Source organism: Idiotropiscis lumnitzeri, chromosome 9 (genome assembly GCF_059441095.1).
Source record: "Idiotropiscis lumnitzeri isolate Australia: NSW breed Sydney's pygmy pipehorse chromosome 9, RoL_Ilum_1.0, whole genome shotgun sequence".
In the NCBI taxonomy this organism is placed as follows: Eukaryota; Metazoa; Chordata; class Actinopteri; order Syngnathiformes; family Syngnathidae; genus Idiotropiscis; species Idiotropiscis lumnitzeri.
In genome coordinates this window covers 5,956,910-5,972,807 of record NC_142399.1, presented here as the reverse complement: position 1 = coordinate 5,972,807, position 15,898 = coordinate 5,956,910, and the positions used below count along the sequence as shown (strand labels likewise).

The following is a 15,898-nucleotide window of genomic DNA, read 5'->3' as shown; positions in this document are numbered from 1 at the left end:
CCACATTGTGAGAATGTCACTGTTACATGAGGACCGCTGTCAACGCCAGACCTCCTGAGAAATATCGGTTTGTCTTCATGACAACAAACAGACGAGCAGAACTATTCAAATTGCTGGGGGCGGAATTTCCTTTGAAAATAATTCCCTGTTTGCCACATTTATCCAGCTCCTTCGGGAGATTTAAAGACTTCTTCTCTGCACTCTGCCAAATATTGTTTGATATTTTTTGCAGCATTCTGTTCAGTTCAGTAAAGTGACATCAAGACAGGTGTGTCCAATAAGAAAAAAAAAAGGAAAAAAAAAAATCATAAATCACCTGAGTATGATTATTCACAGTTTTTGTTAAATATAAAAAATTATTTTAAAAAAGCATATTAATTATGGGATGCCAGGTGTCGAATTTTGAGGGGGGAAAAAAATAACCAACTTTCAAGGACCAAGTTAAGTGCTGAAAGTAATTATCGGATACACTGTATATGTCAGGCTATTTACTGTGTCAACATGACGGCGTGAGGCCAGTAATTTCCTCGTAAAAGTATTCTAACCTTTACCCCCCGTGACTATTACACGTGTCAGCCGTCTGACCTATTTTTTTTTTCTGCTGAAAAATGATACATTGCAAACAATTAACTGGAGATTTCAACAGTCATCATTCCCTTCGCAGCGACTCACTCGCTCGCTCACTTCTGCTAAATGGCTGGAAATGAGAAGCTCGCAGAGCTTTATAGGCAGACAAATATAACTCGGCACCTTTCAACACACACACACGCACACGCACGTTTGTTATGACATGCCGACCGTCTTGGTACTGAAACAGCTGCGCCGTGTCGACATAATTAAATATGTTGGGCAAGGGGGTGAGAAAAACAATCAGGATGCGTTCACGTGTAATGGAATTTTCAGAACTTGTATTGAATATTCTATTATCCAAGTGCACATTAATTAAGTTTACAAAAGAATCTTTTAAACTTTTCTGACCTTCTATACATATATAATAAACATTCCATTGGTATTAAATCTTATTTGAATGGTTTTTGTATTTTATATGTATAAGAATATTATTTTAAGTACAATTACATCTAGTGGGGCTCAGGATCGGGTCAAACCGCAAATAATGAAAATGTGTTTAACTGACAACCAATGCATGCATTGGGGTATATAAATAAATAAATAAATATTAACCAATATAACTCAAAAATACAAAACAAAAAAAAGGAAAAACAGGGGGAAATAGGGTGGCAATAAAAAATGATAAAAAAATATTTAAAATATTGAAAAAAATTAATGAATGGGTGAATACACACGACGACATCATTTAATAGAATTCTACAAAAACACACTATGGAATGCAATCAATATTTATATTATGCGTTTGTAATTTGCATCAAAGGCAAAATCCCATTAAAACATTTGTATTAATTTCACTTAATTATTACTTTGATGTTTCTCAACATGCATAAACATTTCGTGTTAATTATTTAATTGAATTACATAAATGATTGCGAATTACAATTATATACTATAATTTGTTATTATTGTATAAATATTAATAATTAAATGATGACAAATTAAATGTAACAAATACAGAGTAAAAACATTATTATCTAAATATTAATAATTAAATGATGATAAATTACATGTAACAAATGCAAAGTTAAAAAGTTATTATATAAATATTAATAATTAAATGATGATAAATTAAATGTAACAAATAGAAGGTTTGTGCAAGCACGTCTGTGCCTTTTTCTCTGCTCATGTGAAAATCAAAGGCCTCAGAAAACACTGCATTGTGCGCACTTGAATGGGCAGATGTTCACGTTCATATTTTTTGGCTCGTTATTTTTCAGAAGCGCATCCAACATCCACTTTGTGTTGTTCACCCATGTCAGTCATTGCACCATCTGCCATGAGCTCAGCGTGCAGGCCATTGCGCCACCAACGACCGGAAAGAGCGCAAATGAAACCTCAACACCTGGACGACCACGACCACAAAATCCAAGCGCCCTGCAGGTGTTTTGCAGCCATTTACAGCCACTTCCTTACATGATGGGCGAAAAGAACTCCCTGCGGGGGTGGTGAGTATGAAGAGCAAGGTGGTGCCAGAAAAGAAGCAAAGCGCGCAGCTGCAGAGCGCTTCTTCAGTCTGCCGTCACGCCCTCGCGCGGTTCCGTGATGTCGATGAAGTCATGAGGCTGACTCAGCAATACAGGGCTGCAGAACAAAGACAGAGGGGGGGAAAAAATAAAGCATGGTTCAAAGGGAATACGGGGAAACACACTCCCACCAAAAAAAAAGTGAGCTTTTGGGTGCAATTTCAGGTTAAACCTGAAATGCAAAATCAACTCAGCAGGGGAACTTAATTTGACCTTCTGTTCACTTTTGAACTTGTTTTTGCACTCTAACAAAGAGCGTAATGGAAAAAAAATGCACAACAGGTGTTTGCAACGTGAACATTTCAAAGGATGTCCCCTCGTGATGGGTAAATGAAGCTTCAAATCTGCTTCATGAACCAGTTGTAGTATTTCTGGACTCCTGTAGATGGCACTCTTTGTTCCACATTGGACTTATATATTTTAAAGCCTTTATTTTAACCAACAGTGCCATCTAGAGGACTCAAAAACACAAAAACTGGTTCACGAAGCAAATTTGAAGCTTCATTTTCCCATCACTATAATGCCTTTCTGGGACTCCTTCAGTTTCTCTCAACGGTCGTTTTCATGAATTGCTCGGCATCATCCTGGTCATCATTCTGTGACCATTTCTGTTTGACTTTTTTTTTTTTTTTTTTTTTTACATCATAAGACCAAGATTTGCCAACAGTCCCTTGACATCGACTATCACAGAGCGTCATCAGCAGGTTGATACAGAGAGACCGGTCGAGGCTCAGAAAGGCCTCCTTGTAAATGTATTTGTGGCTCAAGCAGCTGTTGCCATTCAGCTGCTTGTTAGAGAACAAACTGAAACACTGACCAGCTGGACGTGTGCAATCCAAAAATTTAGGGGTCAAATTAAGGTCACGCTCACAGGTTAGAGTGCATTTTAGGTTCGTCCTGAAATTTCACAAGTAGTGTCCGGTACTTCTTGTACATGGCGAAGCTTAAAGCTCCCTGGAACATTGTCATGGACGCACACAACATTGTGGAGAGACCACATGATCACACCCAGTCTACTGTTCCGCTAATTGCACATTATATGGCAAGTGTCAACACTTTTAATTCGTCTGAAAGACTATTGACATGCTTCAGTAGCAGCTGATGATTTGGCGAGCAGCAGAGTACAAAAGCTCTCAGCATGCCCGTGTTGGAAGAAATGAAGTGAGGTCGTTGCAGTTTTCACATGGCAAAAGGGAGGTGTTTATTTACAGCATTTATCGTCTGAGAATGTGTGGGCGGGGTTTGCGCTCATCTAGGGAGCAGGTATCATTGTGGCAAAAACGACGTTGCCAAACATTGAAGTGATTAAACGCTTCTTTCCTGTTCCAACATGCAGCACTGCCAATGCATTGCCGACTCTTTCAGTCGCGTCGACGCCAAATTTTGGCAAATATAAAAAGTCACGCTGTCAAATCACTTCATGCATCAAAGGTGAATTCCGAGAGTCATATTTAAGTGTCATACGTTTCCGCCTCTTTGTGACTTGTGGCATAGCCCGTGTGCAGTCATTGGATGACTTCAGAGCCAAAATCAACATCAGCATCAGTGGTTGGTCACTTGATGTCTTAAATATAAGAAAATATAAAATCTCGGGGAAACAAATAATTGCACACAAAACTGGTCTTTTTGGGTGATGCAAATTGAACATGTATACAGGTATAAAAACTCAGCTGAGTTAAAAAAATAAAATAAAATAAAATAAAATAAAATAAAATAAAATAAAATAAAATAAAATAAAATAAAATTAAATTAAATTAAAAACAAGACACTAGAATAAGGCCTCATGTCTCATGTGATGTTTTAAATGCCAAGAAATAAAAATTAGTTTTATTACCGGTGATGTTTGAGGGAGGGCTGGCTGGCTCCAAAGTAAAGTGCATTCGAGTCATCGAAGATGTGATAAAGAAGCACTTTTCCTAGTGTGTTATTGAGTAAAAAAAAATAAAAAAAAAACTTTCATTCAAACATTCTGGCAGCAGGACTCAACTGAAAAAGAAATTGCTGTCCAATTTAAAGTCTCCATTTCTTCACTAAAACCGAAGACAAAAGCAGTGTAGCGCTTTCCAATTCTTGATTCAGTCAGCGACATGGCAGGCAAGAGGGAGGTCGGGACACAGTTGCAGACAAGCTTTTAACACCCATCATGGTTATTTGGACAAATGTGTTCGAGGCGTACACGCTCTTCATTTTGCAAGAAGACAAAGTGTCGAGTCATCCATCAGAAGTCTGAGATATCACCGAAGTGATTTATTCATCCGGGCAATTCATCAAGTCAAGTGCTCCGAGACTTAGCCTAAAAGCCCTTTTTTGGAGCGTTTGCAAATTTTGCTCACTATCAACAGTTTGCTGACGACACGCAGAGTAGAGAAACTGACAACTGCATTTGCTCTACTTCTTTAAAAGCCGTGAGATTAATGGCGTCACCTGAAAATTGACGGATTCCAGATTATAAATGGATGACTGTAATTTATCTCAACACTTCTTACGGGGGTCCTTCATCAAAATGTCGTTAGACGCCTGTGCAAGAATCGAAACGTTTGTCCATGATCTTGTGTGTGCTGAGAGAAGAGGAATGACACTTTTATTTCATAAACACGTTTATTAGGAGTGGAACTCAAACTTGCAACCAGGAAATTGTCCAATGAATGAAACATCCACAAATAAAATTTAGTTCTGGAATGTTCTTTTTGAAAAGTGAAACATTAGTGCTTTGTCGTCTTTTTAGGAAATATTTCGTGAGATATCCTGAGTACACCTTTGACTGGTTTCCAGTTTATGAACAATTTTGTGTAATTATTGACTCTAGGGTGCTTTTAGTAGAAAGAAGTTCCTGGAGTACCAAGTATTGTGTGTTTGTTAAACCAATTGTCCAAATGAGTGTAATGATCCATTTATTTACATTTATTACTTGATTCCAATGGTTTATAGACTTGAAAAAAAAAAAAAAAAAGAAAAACTGCTGTGGGCCTATTTATCGACGTAGGCATGCCTTTAGGGCCCTTGATCACTCATTTCTCCAGCAGAAATGTGAAAAATTTGCCATAGAAGGTGTTGCACTTCAGTGGTTAAAGGAGTTATTAAAATAATAGGTTTCAATATAGAAAAATAAATGAGAAGAGTAAACTGTGGTATTCCACAGGGTTCAATATCGCGACCTACATTGTTTATAATTGACAAATTATATTTGCACTGCCTCCATTTTGTAATATTCATTGATGCTATTTTTGTTTGCTTCGGGGATAATATGAAACAATTGTAGAAAGAAATTGATTTTGTAAAAAAAAAAAAAAAAAAGTTTGATATTAATTTAGTTATTGAAATAAAATAAAACAAAATAAAAAATGTTTAACATTGATCAAATGTAAAACAATTAGGGATTAATCTGTGAGTGTATTATTTATTTATTATTGCTCGATTGAAATTCTAGGTGACAGTACAGGAGAGGCAACAGCAAGCTTGGTGTTTCAGCTTAGTACTTTTTCGGTTATTAATCGATGTTTGGAATTTTCTGTACTGCGTATACAACCAAAATAACCCGTTGATTCATTCATTTATTCATTCAGGTTAATTTTTGTTGATTGTTTAGGATGCACCGTGATACAGCAAAAGTCTATTTAGGTTTGTATAAAAAAAAAAAAAAAAATGCCGCGTCATCTAACTTGTGTTGTTTTGACACCAAAAGACTTCAGAGGGAATACGGACAAAGCAGCTTCTTGTCACATAATCTTTTTTATTTATTTAAATTTTTTTTTTCCAGGGCCTGATCGACACTGCAGGCAAAGAAAATGCCTCAAAATAAATGCCCTCTGTTTTAATGAGGGACTTAACAGATGGGACAAACAACTTTAAAAAGGTCAAACACGTGCATGAGAACCGACATATGTTGACATACTTTTGCTGAAATCATTATTTGAATTGCTCATTTTGCTGAACTCATTCACTGCCATCGCCGGTAGTATGAATGTACTTTTTGACGTCTATATCCGTCAATGGCAGTGAATGAGTTCATCACAAAGGCAATGTAATCCAATGTGATGGCTGTTCATTGATCATGAAAGAACACCATATAACGGTCCAAAAAAAATGTAAATTGCGTGAAATGAAGTGAATATTTAATCCCCCGGAAATCAGCCAGAGTCCTGTTTCCCAAAGCCAAGCAGGTGTCCATCCACCCAACAAGTGAAAACCCGTGAACACAACGTGAAGCAAACCTGTTCTACAACCCGACGAAAACCATGAGCTGTCAAAAAAATATCATCAGTCAAAGGTTCTGTCACAAGGCGACCCTAATTGCCGACTAAAGGTAAGAAAGCAGCTTCAAAGTACACGGGAGTAACTTCTCAGCCAACCTAAAGACTCGGCGTACAGGTCTGCCAAAGATTAGCCGTTAACATCAAAATGACTCAGAGAAGGCTCGGGAGAAAGTGCTGCGGTCAAACGAGAGCAAAGTGGAGCTATTTTGGCATCAACTCAAGCCGCCGTGTTTGGAGGAGAAACAAAAAGGCTTCTCAGAGGACAATTTGCATCAAGGGGCTGCAGAGTGCGGTGTACAAAATCTAATATGGCACTTGAGGTCCTTCGTGTATTAAACAGCAAGCTTCTTCAAGATCGAAGATGTGGCGAGCGGAATCCTTGCATCTAAAAAAAAACACAACTAAAATCGAAATCATCTTGCACCAGTTACTGAAAACCGCATCGTTCAAGTTGTCAAGAACGCGTTCGGTCAACATCGTAATACTCGTCTGCAACCACAAAACAAGACAAAAAGCTTCAAATACTCCCCAAACTCAAACCACTGCATCCCAAACTCTTTTTCAAAGACCTTTAATTAATTAATTAATTAATCCACCAAGTACTTAATGAACCTTTGTGGCTGACCAGTTCCTTCGGCACCAAAGTATAAAATTGATAATTTTTTCACAAATCAGGCTTATATAAATGCATCATCCTAAAACCTGAAAAAAAAAAAAATCCAAACTTTCAATCTTGAGGCGGTATTATTCTGCACGACTCCCACAAAGTGGGCAAAAGGTAAAAGGCAAAAGTAATTTAATTAATTAATTAATTTATCATGTGCTGCTCCATTAAGTCAAATAAATGAAATTATGAATAATACAATTTAAAGATAATATTTTTTTTTTAATTACATTTCTTATTTTTTACATTTGATATTTTTGCCCACCCCTGTTTGCGCTAAATACCATTTTGCACGTTCCCAGCCACTCATCACATTAGCCATAAAGACAAATTACACATGAGCAAGTGCGTCATGGAGTTGATAAATGACTCGGTCAAGTGAGTTTGTGGCGAGTTTGATGGATGAGACCGTGTTTTTTTAGACTACTTACTTAAACAGCGGCGGGTCGAAGGGTGAACGCCAACGAATGGTGTGAAGGACGAGTGCTCCTCCGGGAGCTTATCACACATTTTTCGAACCTTCGTACCCGACATGTTTATCACGCTCACCGAGCGGGAACGACATCAACACCCTAATCAACACTTTGCTTGCATGTTTTGTTTTTGTTACTCAACTGATGGGAAGACAATTATTTCATTTGAAGGATAGTAAAAAAGTGTTAGTCGAGGGCTAAAATTGTTTTGTCAAGAGGATACAGTCAATACCAGTTTTTTTTTGTTTTGTTTTTTTTTGCGGGTGGTGCTGAAGCTTATCCCGGCTATCTTCGGGCAGTAGGCGGGGGACACCCTGAACTGGTTGCCAGCCAATCGCAGGGCACACCGAAATGAAAAACCATCCGCACTCACACTCATACCTAAATGCAATTTGGAGTGTCCAATCATTGTGTTTGGAATGTGGGAGGAAACCGGAATACCCGGAGAAAACCCACACAGGCACGGGGAGAACATGCAAACTCCACACAGGAAGGCCGGAGCTGGAGTCGAACCCGCGACCTCTGCACTGTGAGGGCATCGTGCTAAGCAGTTGCCCAGCGTGCCTCGTACTTTTGTGCAATTTTATTTATTTATTTTTACTTTAATGGGGTTTCCGCGTTACAGGCATCCCATTAATGTGAAAATGTTAAAAAAAAAAAAAATAATTAAAAAAAAATTGGACATACGTGTTTATGACAGGACAGCGACGAGATGGAAAATCTCTGTAAAATTGTGGGATCTTATTGTGAGAATTGAGCAATTTTGAAAGGTGAATAATTGCCGTAGATGCTCAAACTGAGATAAACTGTTCAAGTTGGAATAGTTTGAGTTGGTCAGGAAATGTGGAAATAAGAGGTCAATATGTAAAATCTCACTAAATTTTGACAATTGTTGTGAAAATTGGTGAATTTTGTGAATGTGAATAATTTTGAGGATGTGCTGAATGAGCCGAGCTGTTTCAAATCGGAATGGTTTGAATTGGTCAAATGAGGAAATAGGAAACGGGGCAAATATTTAGAAAATGGATGGCAGTGAAATGTTTGGAATTTTCTGGTGGCAAAACATGGAATTTGTCCTCCATTGTTCCCCCGATGTCACGTTGTTTACGTTGACTGCTACGACGCTCAAACCAGATGTGGATTTACGTCTTCAAAGTTAAGCGTGGCGCTGGCTTCTGCCATGTGGCTTTCATTATTCGGTGCCATCGTTGCTCGGGGTCAAACGAGGACACAAAAGTAGCGCGGCATGAAACGATTCAAAGTGAGCGACGTGCAAACTCACTGGACTCTTTGGCTGTCGTCCCAGTTTTACTTTTGTTGGCAAAATGGTTTCATTTCACAGGAGACGTGCTGACTCATCAGATGGACGTGCAGATAGGTACAAGAGCAGAAAGAGGGCGGCGGAACAAGTTTGGGGGAAACTTTTGAGATATCCACAGAATTTCTATCGCTCACCAGTAAACATACTCAGATTTTTGGAGCCCTCCATGAAAGCAAATTATCTTTAACTTTGGAAAACTATCCTAATTCATTTTTTTATGTATTTTCTGCATTGTCCATTTGAAATAATAATCACAAAAAAATTAGTCAGCTGCAGTAATATGTCATTTTTTTTCCTGAAAATTAAAAAGAATACATGCTGTAAGCGTCGTCTTATTGTCTGTCTTCATGCATTCCTCCACCGTTTGTGTTAAAAAAAAAATCCTTTGCTTAAAGTATTATAACGCCGCAACACCGATGCTATGTGTTAGCCCATCTATGGCATTTTGCATTGTTAGTGAAGTCATGCATTTTTTCAGCGAGATGGTGAAGGACGAAAAGTGAAAAGCTTTTCTTTGAAAATCAAATTATTAAAAATTAATTTTCAGATTTTTGGGCATTTAAAAATAAATAAATAAATATTGAATGAATTGAAAATTGTCAAAAGTTTTTAAAAATGATGCGACTTGAATAAGATAAAATTCTAGCCCACCTGGCCGCTGTTCCCACAGAGGTTAAGTCGCCTACAATAGAGAATTATTCAGGCATTATTAAATATCATTTTAAGGAACAATGTTCTTCCATATTGCACCTTCTCTCCATGCGAGGCCCGTTTTATATCCCGCGGCGACATCAAAAGCAGACATGCCTTGACTCCTCTACTTTCGGTTTGAACGAACAAACTAACAATTTAAAAGATTAGTCAGTGATCCATTAGTCATTATAAAGGTGAATAATCAAATACAAAGATTTCGGGGGAAGGGTGGAAATGTCAGATGTCTTTCGAAATCCGTGTGGGATTATTGCACACGTTTTTTAGTCTCTTCCGCACACAGGATACTGTAGGATGTGAGTCATGGAGGCGTGGCCTTGCCTTCTCACCCCGTCTGAATGGCTCTTATTGATCATCATGACGGATGGACTTTCTCCACTTTAGCTAATTCATACCGAAAGGGGGGTTGTCGGGGGGGTGTCGAGGGGAGATGTCGTTAAAGAGAAGAGGAAGGGACCGAAAGATGGTGGCTTGCAATAAAGTGATCCAGAATTCAATGGGCTCCTCATTTACTCTCATCATTTGTGATGGCGTGGGAGGAAACAAAACTGAGTCGCATTCACTGCTTCATTATCTCGAGACATTAGGAACGAAACAAAATGAGGGAACGGACAAAGCATGAGTAGCCTGTTCCAAAAAAATTGCTCACCAGTGATGGGGCATTGTGATTTTCTAGGAATGTTGTATCGTTTGGAGAAGATTTATAGAAAATCTGTTTCTACTCTGAAAAATTATTAACATGACCACTGACAATATTTACATTCAATAACCCGAACAGGCCCGTATTCGGGATTTTAAATTCTGAATATCACGCCTCGGTAATTCCTTACCTAATCCAAATACGTGCGCGTGTATACGCTGATCGGAATACCCAGATGACACGGGGCAAGAAATCTTCGTCTTTGTAGTACAGCAAGTGCTTGTTTGTCTTTGGAACGCGACCCAACGGAAATACACAAGTTGTGATAAAAAAATTAAAAAATAAGTCCGAATCACTCAAAAACCAGAATTTTGACCTTAACCCGAATATTGACTGCATGAATGTCACATAAATGAATGTCACAAATTAATAACTAGGCCTGTCACTAACAAATGAGAATAAATTATCCAATTGATTACTCGGGTAATCGCTGCACCCAAGTTAACGCTTTCATTTTGACAGCCCTAGTAGGAAAAGGAGGAGGAGGACTTGTGGCGGAAACATGAGTAGTTGAGGGAGTAGCAATGCTAACAGTAGCACAATAGTAGTAACACCTGTAGTAGTATTAGGAGGAGTAGAATGACGGCGAGTAGGAGGAGGAGGGAGAGGAGTAGGAAGGAGGAGGAGGAGGAGGAGTAAGTGTAATAAGAGTAACTGCTGTAATTGAAGTTGTGGGAAGAGGATGAGGCGCGGTTGTATGGGTGTAGTATTTTTTGAAGTAGTAATAGTTGCAGCACCAGCAGTAGCAGTATTAGAGTTTCTGACCGTATTATAACAGTGAGCTAAACTACGAGCTCTCAAATGACATTTTTGGAAATATTTTGGCAAATAAAAATATTTTGACCTTGAACACAATCTGTTTTATTTTTTTAAAACACAATATTGAATACATGGTACAGTCTTGTTTAAATAAATAAATAAATGTTAACAATTTTCAGTTTTTATTCTTATAGTGTTGAGCTATTTTTAGAACAGACACATGCGTGAGTCATATTGTCCTCGGGGCTAACAAGTACCCGGTGGTTCTTTTTAAAAAAAACAATTTGAGGACAATACACATCAATCAGAGCACAAAGGCATCCGTGCTGGCAGTTTCTCTTTTGTTTCACGCCCTCCCTCCTCCCTCTCTCTCCTCCTGCGTAACTGCACACCCCTCCCCTCTCTGCTCACAGACAGGAGAATAAAGGTTAATGGGAGGAAATTCACTTTAAAGACGCAGCTCGTTTACTCAACTCCGCTAGCAGCCAATCATATTGTGCCCTGCTTAGAAACCCCGACCCTACATACCCTCCTCAGTCTGGCCCAAATGATGTCGAGAGGCCAAAGATTGGACTCATACAGTGAGCAATGTGAAGGCCGGGCATGTGCATTCACTATGCCTGACTCAGAAGAAGTTTTTATTACACCGTTGCACTTGGTAACTGTTGCTTTGACTCACACATCAACGTTAGTAGCTATAAATAGATACTGTAAATTGCAACAGTTTACCGTAAGATGATTTGTTGTTTGTTAATATTTAAAATCACAGAGTAGGTTAATAATGTGTTTATAACGTGTTTATTAATCATTTATAAACTGTTTATGTGGTATACTCAATTATAACTGTTTTGTGCTAGTTTTAAATGCTTTGTAAAGACAAAAGTGTACTGTAGCTAATCTTTTAAAAGTGCGTATGACCTATTAGCATTTATAAACTGTCAATAACGGTTTATAAATGGTTCATGAATTGGTTATAACTAGTTTTGAAAAATAAAAAGTTTTGTAAAGATGTAAATTATACAATGGCATTTAAACATTAAATACCTATTGTTATTTTTTGTTGTTGTTGTTGGTAGCAGATTATTAAAGAATTTATTATATATAAGGGTTTATAAGCAGTTTATTAAAGTATTTGGCCAGCCAAGAAGGCCCATTTTTCACATTTGTCTTAGTTTTGCAGAAAAATTCAATTGGAAGCGTAAAGAAACCCCTTGAAGCCTCTTTTTGCAAGAATGGCTCATTATTGGCTAGACGAGTAGAGTTCACTGACACCAGACGTTACTATATTTCAAAGTTATGCTCACGAGTCACAGCAAAATCCTTATGTCGGGTCGCTCTTATCTCAAGGCATTAGTGCATTTTAATAATATTCATGCAGTATTTCATCAAAAGTTGCTTTAACCCAAAAATCTTGGTGGAAGTGCTTCAAAGACAAAGCAAAAAGTTCCCAGGCACAGCGCCTGTTGACTTGGCGGGTGTCGCCACGCTGACGCGACTGGCGTAACGACTCGCGGCGGCGCTCATCTGGACAGATTATCAACAACCAGGCAGCCAAATTAATCTTTTCACGTGTCTCCCACGGCTTTATTTGAATGTGTAAATGTCAGACAGTCGCGCTCACATGGCCCCCGCGCGCACGCGGATGCAAATCAAACTGAGACAGACGACAGCATGTGTGTGAGGTGTGTGAGTGTGTGTTGGCACACACGCAAAATGCTGAATAATGATGGTTTCATATTGTACTAAAATCACTATCGTGTGAAGTCTCACATCATTCTGTCAAGATAATTATTACTTTTTTTTTTTTTAAGTCTACCATGTCCGTAGACAACAAGCAAGGAAACACTTTCAATGGACGCCATTATTACTCATGATGTTAATCTATATCGTTAAATTAATTTGGAAAGTCACTGTGCACTTATTCTTGATTTTATATTTTCAAATTGTAACTTGCCTTTTAATAAAAAAAAAAAAATACAAGCGCTCAGTGATTAACAGCTTTGATCAACAGATATGTTTCATTATAAAATAAGGGAGTTACTTATGTAGTCCATATTTAAGCTCATAAAAATGAGCGCAGAGTGACTTTCCAAACACGATGTATTCAGATATACTTATAAAAGTAAATACAAAGTTGATCACATGCATGTAAAAATTCCAGGGAAAGCACTCCAATTATTACATGTTAATTACATGGTTATAAATGCTTTACAAGCAGATTGATAACAACATTGTAAACTCATTATAAAGCCTTCATTAACCGTTATGAACTTGAGGCAATTTTCAACGTTTCGGCTGTACTGCCACGCCTAAATGCTCTCACATGATGTAATACTTTATTACATCTTTATAAAACATTAAGAAACCAACCCATTTATTAACCGTTGTGGGTCCCACAAACACACTAATTATATCCAACATCGACATAACCATAATATGACATCATACATAGAAATATGCACATGTACTGTCACACACTGACATACTATCTATATATACACACACTGTCCGTTAGTCATGAAAACAATTAAAAACATCTAAAGCACACTAATGCAAAAAAATTGTGTGTTCCAAATCAGAAAGAAAAATACACGCAACAAATTGCAGAAGTGTGCCAAGGCGCACACACACGCGAGCTCAGTCAAAAAGAAACAAGCAGTCGCTCTACACGTGTATGCACTCACATTATACAATCTAATATTAGATATTTACATTAGGAACAGGTGTCCAGTGCCGCCGTAATTATTTATTATACGGCTCTGGCAGTGTCAATCAAAAGATTCTAGAGCACTGTTTGATATTTATTTTTGAAATTCAAAATTTAAACCTCAACAAGTTCATCTGAGTCGTGCGAGTGAATTTTGTCAATATCGCAATATTGGTCGTCATTTTGAAAGCGACACGGCAGCTTTTGTCAATGTGAAAATGATGCACGTACACGGATGAGGAAACATGGGCCTTACATTTACTCACGCAGACACACAGTAATTTCATCCTTTTACTTGTTGTTGCTGAAAAGGTTAAAGTGCGTGTTTTTTTTTCTTTTTCTTTCCAGTCGAAAGTGAGTGGGCTGTCAGAGAATAGAAGAGTCAATGAGGGAAATTTCCGCTCATGTTCTTGCTTGTTATTATCGCTCCTCCTAAGCATCACACGGTTTCACTTTGACTTGTACATTTATTTATGTGAAAAACATTTGACATCAAGTCAGCTACTCGCACTCTCGACGCAAGAAGATAATCAGAGATTGGCGTTTTGTGGGCTAAATTGTGAATTCAAAGCAAAGTGGCCCGAGGTGGTATTTAAAATATCGGCTCTGTTTAACTTTGATATCATTTCTATACATCTGGATTACAATTTAAGGGTTGAATGACCACAAATTGGCAGAGTGGGCAAAATTGTCGTCTGAAATTAATATTTAAAAGTATTAAGTGTGTTGTCAACATTCCTGCACATTTTTGTATTTTATTTATTCTATTTAAAGTCTAAAATTATTATCATTATTTTCTTATTAATTTGACTTTTGGCAGGCCAAATTTGGAATCATAAGCAATATGAGGCGAATTTGTTTTAGGTACCAGTTTAAAGAAAAATAAGTTCTTCTGTAATTGCAGTTTAAATTAAACTCAATATTATTTGTAATTTTTTTTACCAAACGTGGTACTAAAAAAAAGTATATTCGTCATCAATTATGATTGTCAACTTTTATACATTATAAGCAGATGTCAGAATTCTTACTTTTTTTCAGTTATGTCTGCAAAATTAATAAGTGATTCGTTTTTTAGAATATCAGGTGTGATTTTGGCATCTATACATTTTATAAATGTTTGATCATTTTAAACTACAATTTTAGATGTCTTTAACCACATTTGATGAAATTTGAATCTTCATTAAAATGCAAACTGCCAAGTGACATTAGTAACTATGTGGTTGCCAATATTAATTCATCAGAATTCTTTTTTAAGTGGGATTTTTGGCGTATTACAATTGTCTGAAATTATAGATCACATTTAGACAGAAGGCGATATTTGTGGGAAAAAAAGCGCAGCTATAAAAAAATATATATATTTATGCCACCTCAAAATAAGATCTTGTCTCAGTCTGAATCATAGTTTCAATATTCACAGGAAATTGTATGTATTTATTTATTCATTTATTTCCACAAAGCAACAACAACAAAAAAATAAATAAACGCAAGCATTTAAAATGATTATTTGGTTCACGCCGACTCGTGGCCTGGCACACAAATCAACGAACAGCGGCCGACGGGACTATTTGCACATCACAAAATCAGTCACATCGCAAAGTGAGCAGGAGCAGGAACATCTTTTTTTTTTTACACCCCATAATAGACAACGCCCCCCCCCCACACACACACACATTAAGAATGATTCAACAATAGAAAGTTGAGAAATTCACAAGAATATGTGGGAAGTGCAGAATTGTTTTGTTAGGCCACTTAAAAGACGACAACCCCGGAGGAAGGACGTCGGCGTTATCGGGTTTCAAAAGGTAGAAAAAGGAACCCGAGAGCTGCAAATGACTTTTTCGATTTGGCTGTGTTGAGGGGGAAATAATGACTAAAAAGTAACGAAGCATAGTCACTCCCCATCAAAAAATTATGAGAGGCACGTTGATCATATTTGAAAATCAGGTGAAATTGAAAAGTGTTCAATGATTGGACCAAAATACAACTGAAATCGGTAATAACAGTTGAAATTCACTTCAATAATTATGTCATACATTCCACCACGACTAACCTGAATCATCAGAAAAAAAAATATTATTTAATAAACTTATAAAGAAAATAGATCAAAATGTCCTATTTTTCTCTGTGTTGTAATGTGACGTCTGCGTTTGCTGTGTG

The 15,898-nt window shown here is 37.4% G+C and overlaps 1 long non-coding RNA gene across 4 annotated transcripts in view; it reads right to left on the bottom strand.

Annotated features, from left to right (window-relative positions):
• The window catches only part of LOC148329987 (uncharacterized), a 46,689-nt gene that overhangs the window by 10,474 nt on the left and 20,317 nt on the right, over nt 1–15,898 (bottom strand). For all 4 annotated transcript variants that reach the window (XR_015845084.1, XR_015845085.1, XR_015845082.1 and 1 more), the window contains exon 3: nt 2,044–2,211. This is a non-coding gene — a long non-coding RNA (uncharacterized LOC148329987). The remainder of the gene's footprint in view (nt 1–2,043; nt 2,212–15,898) is intronic.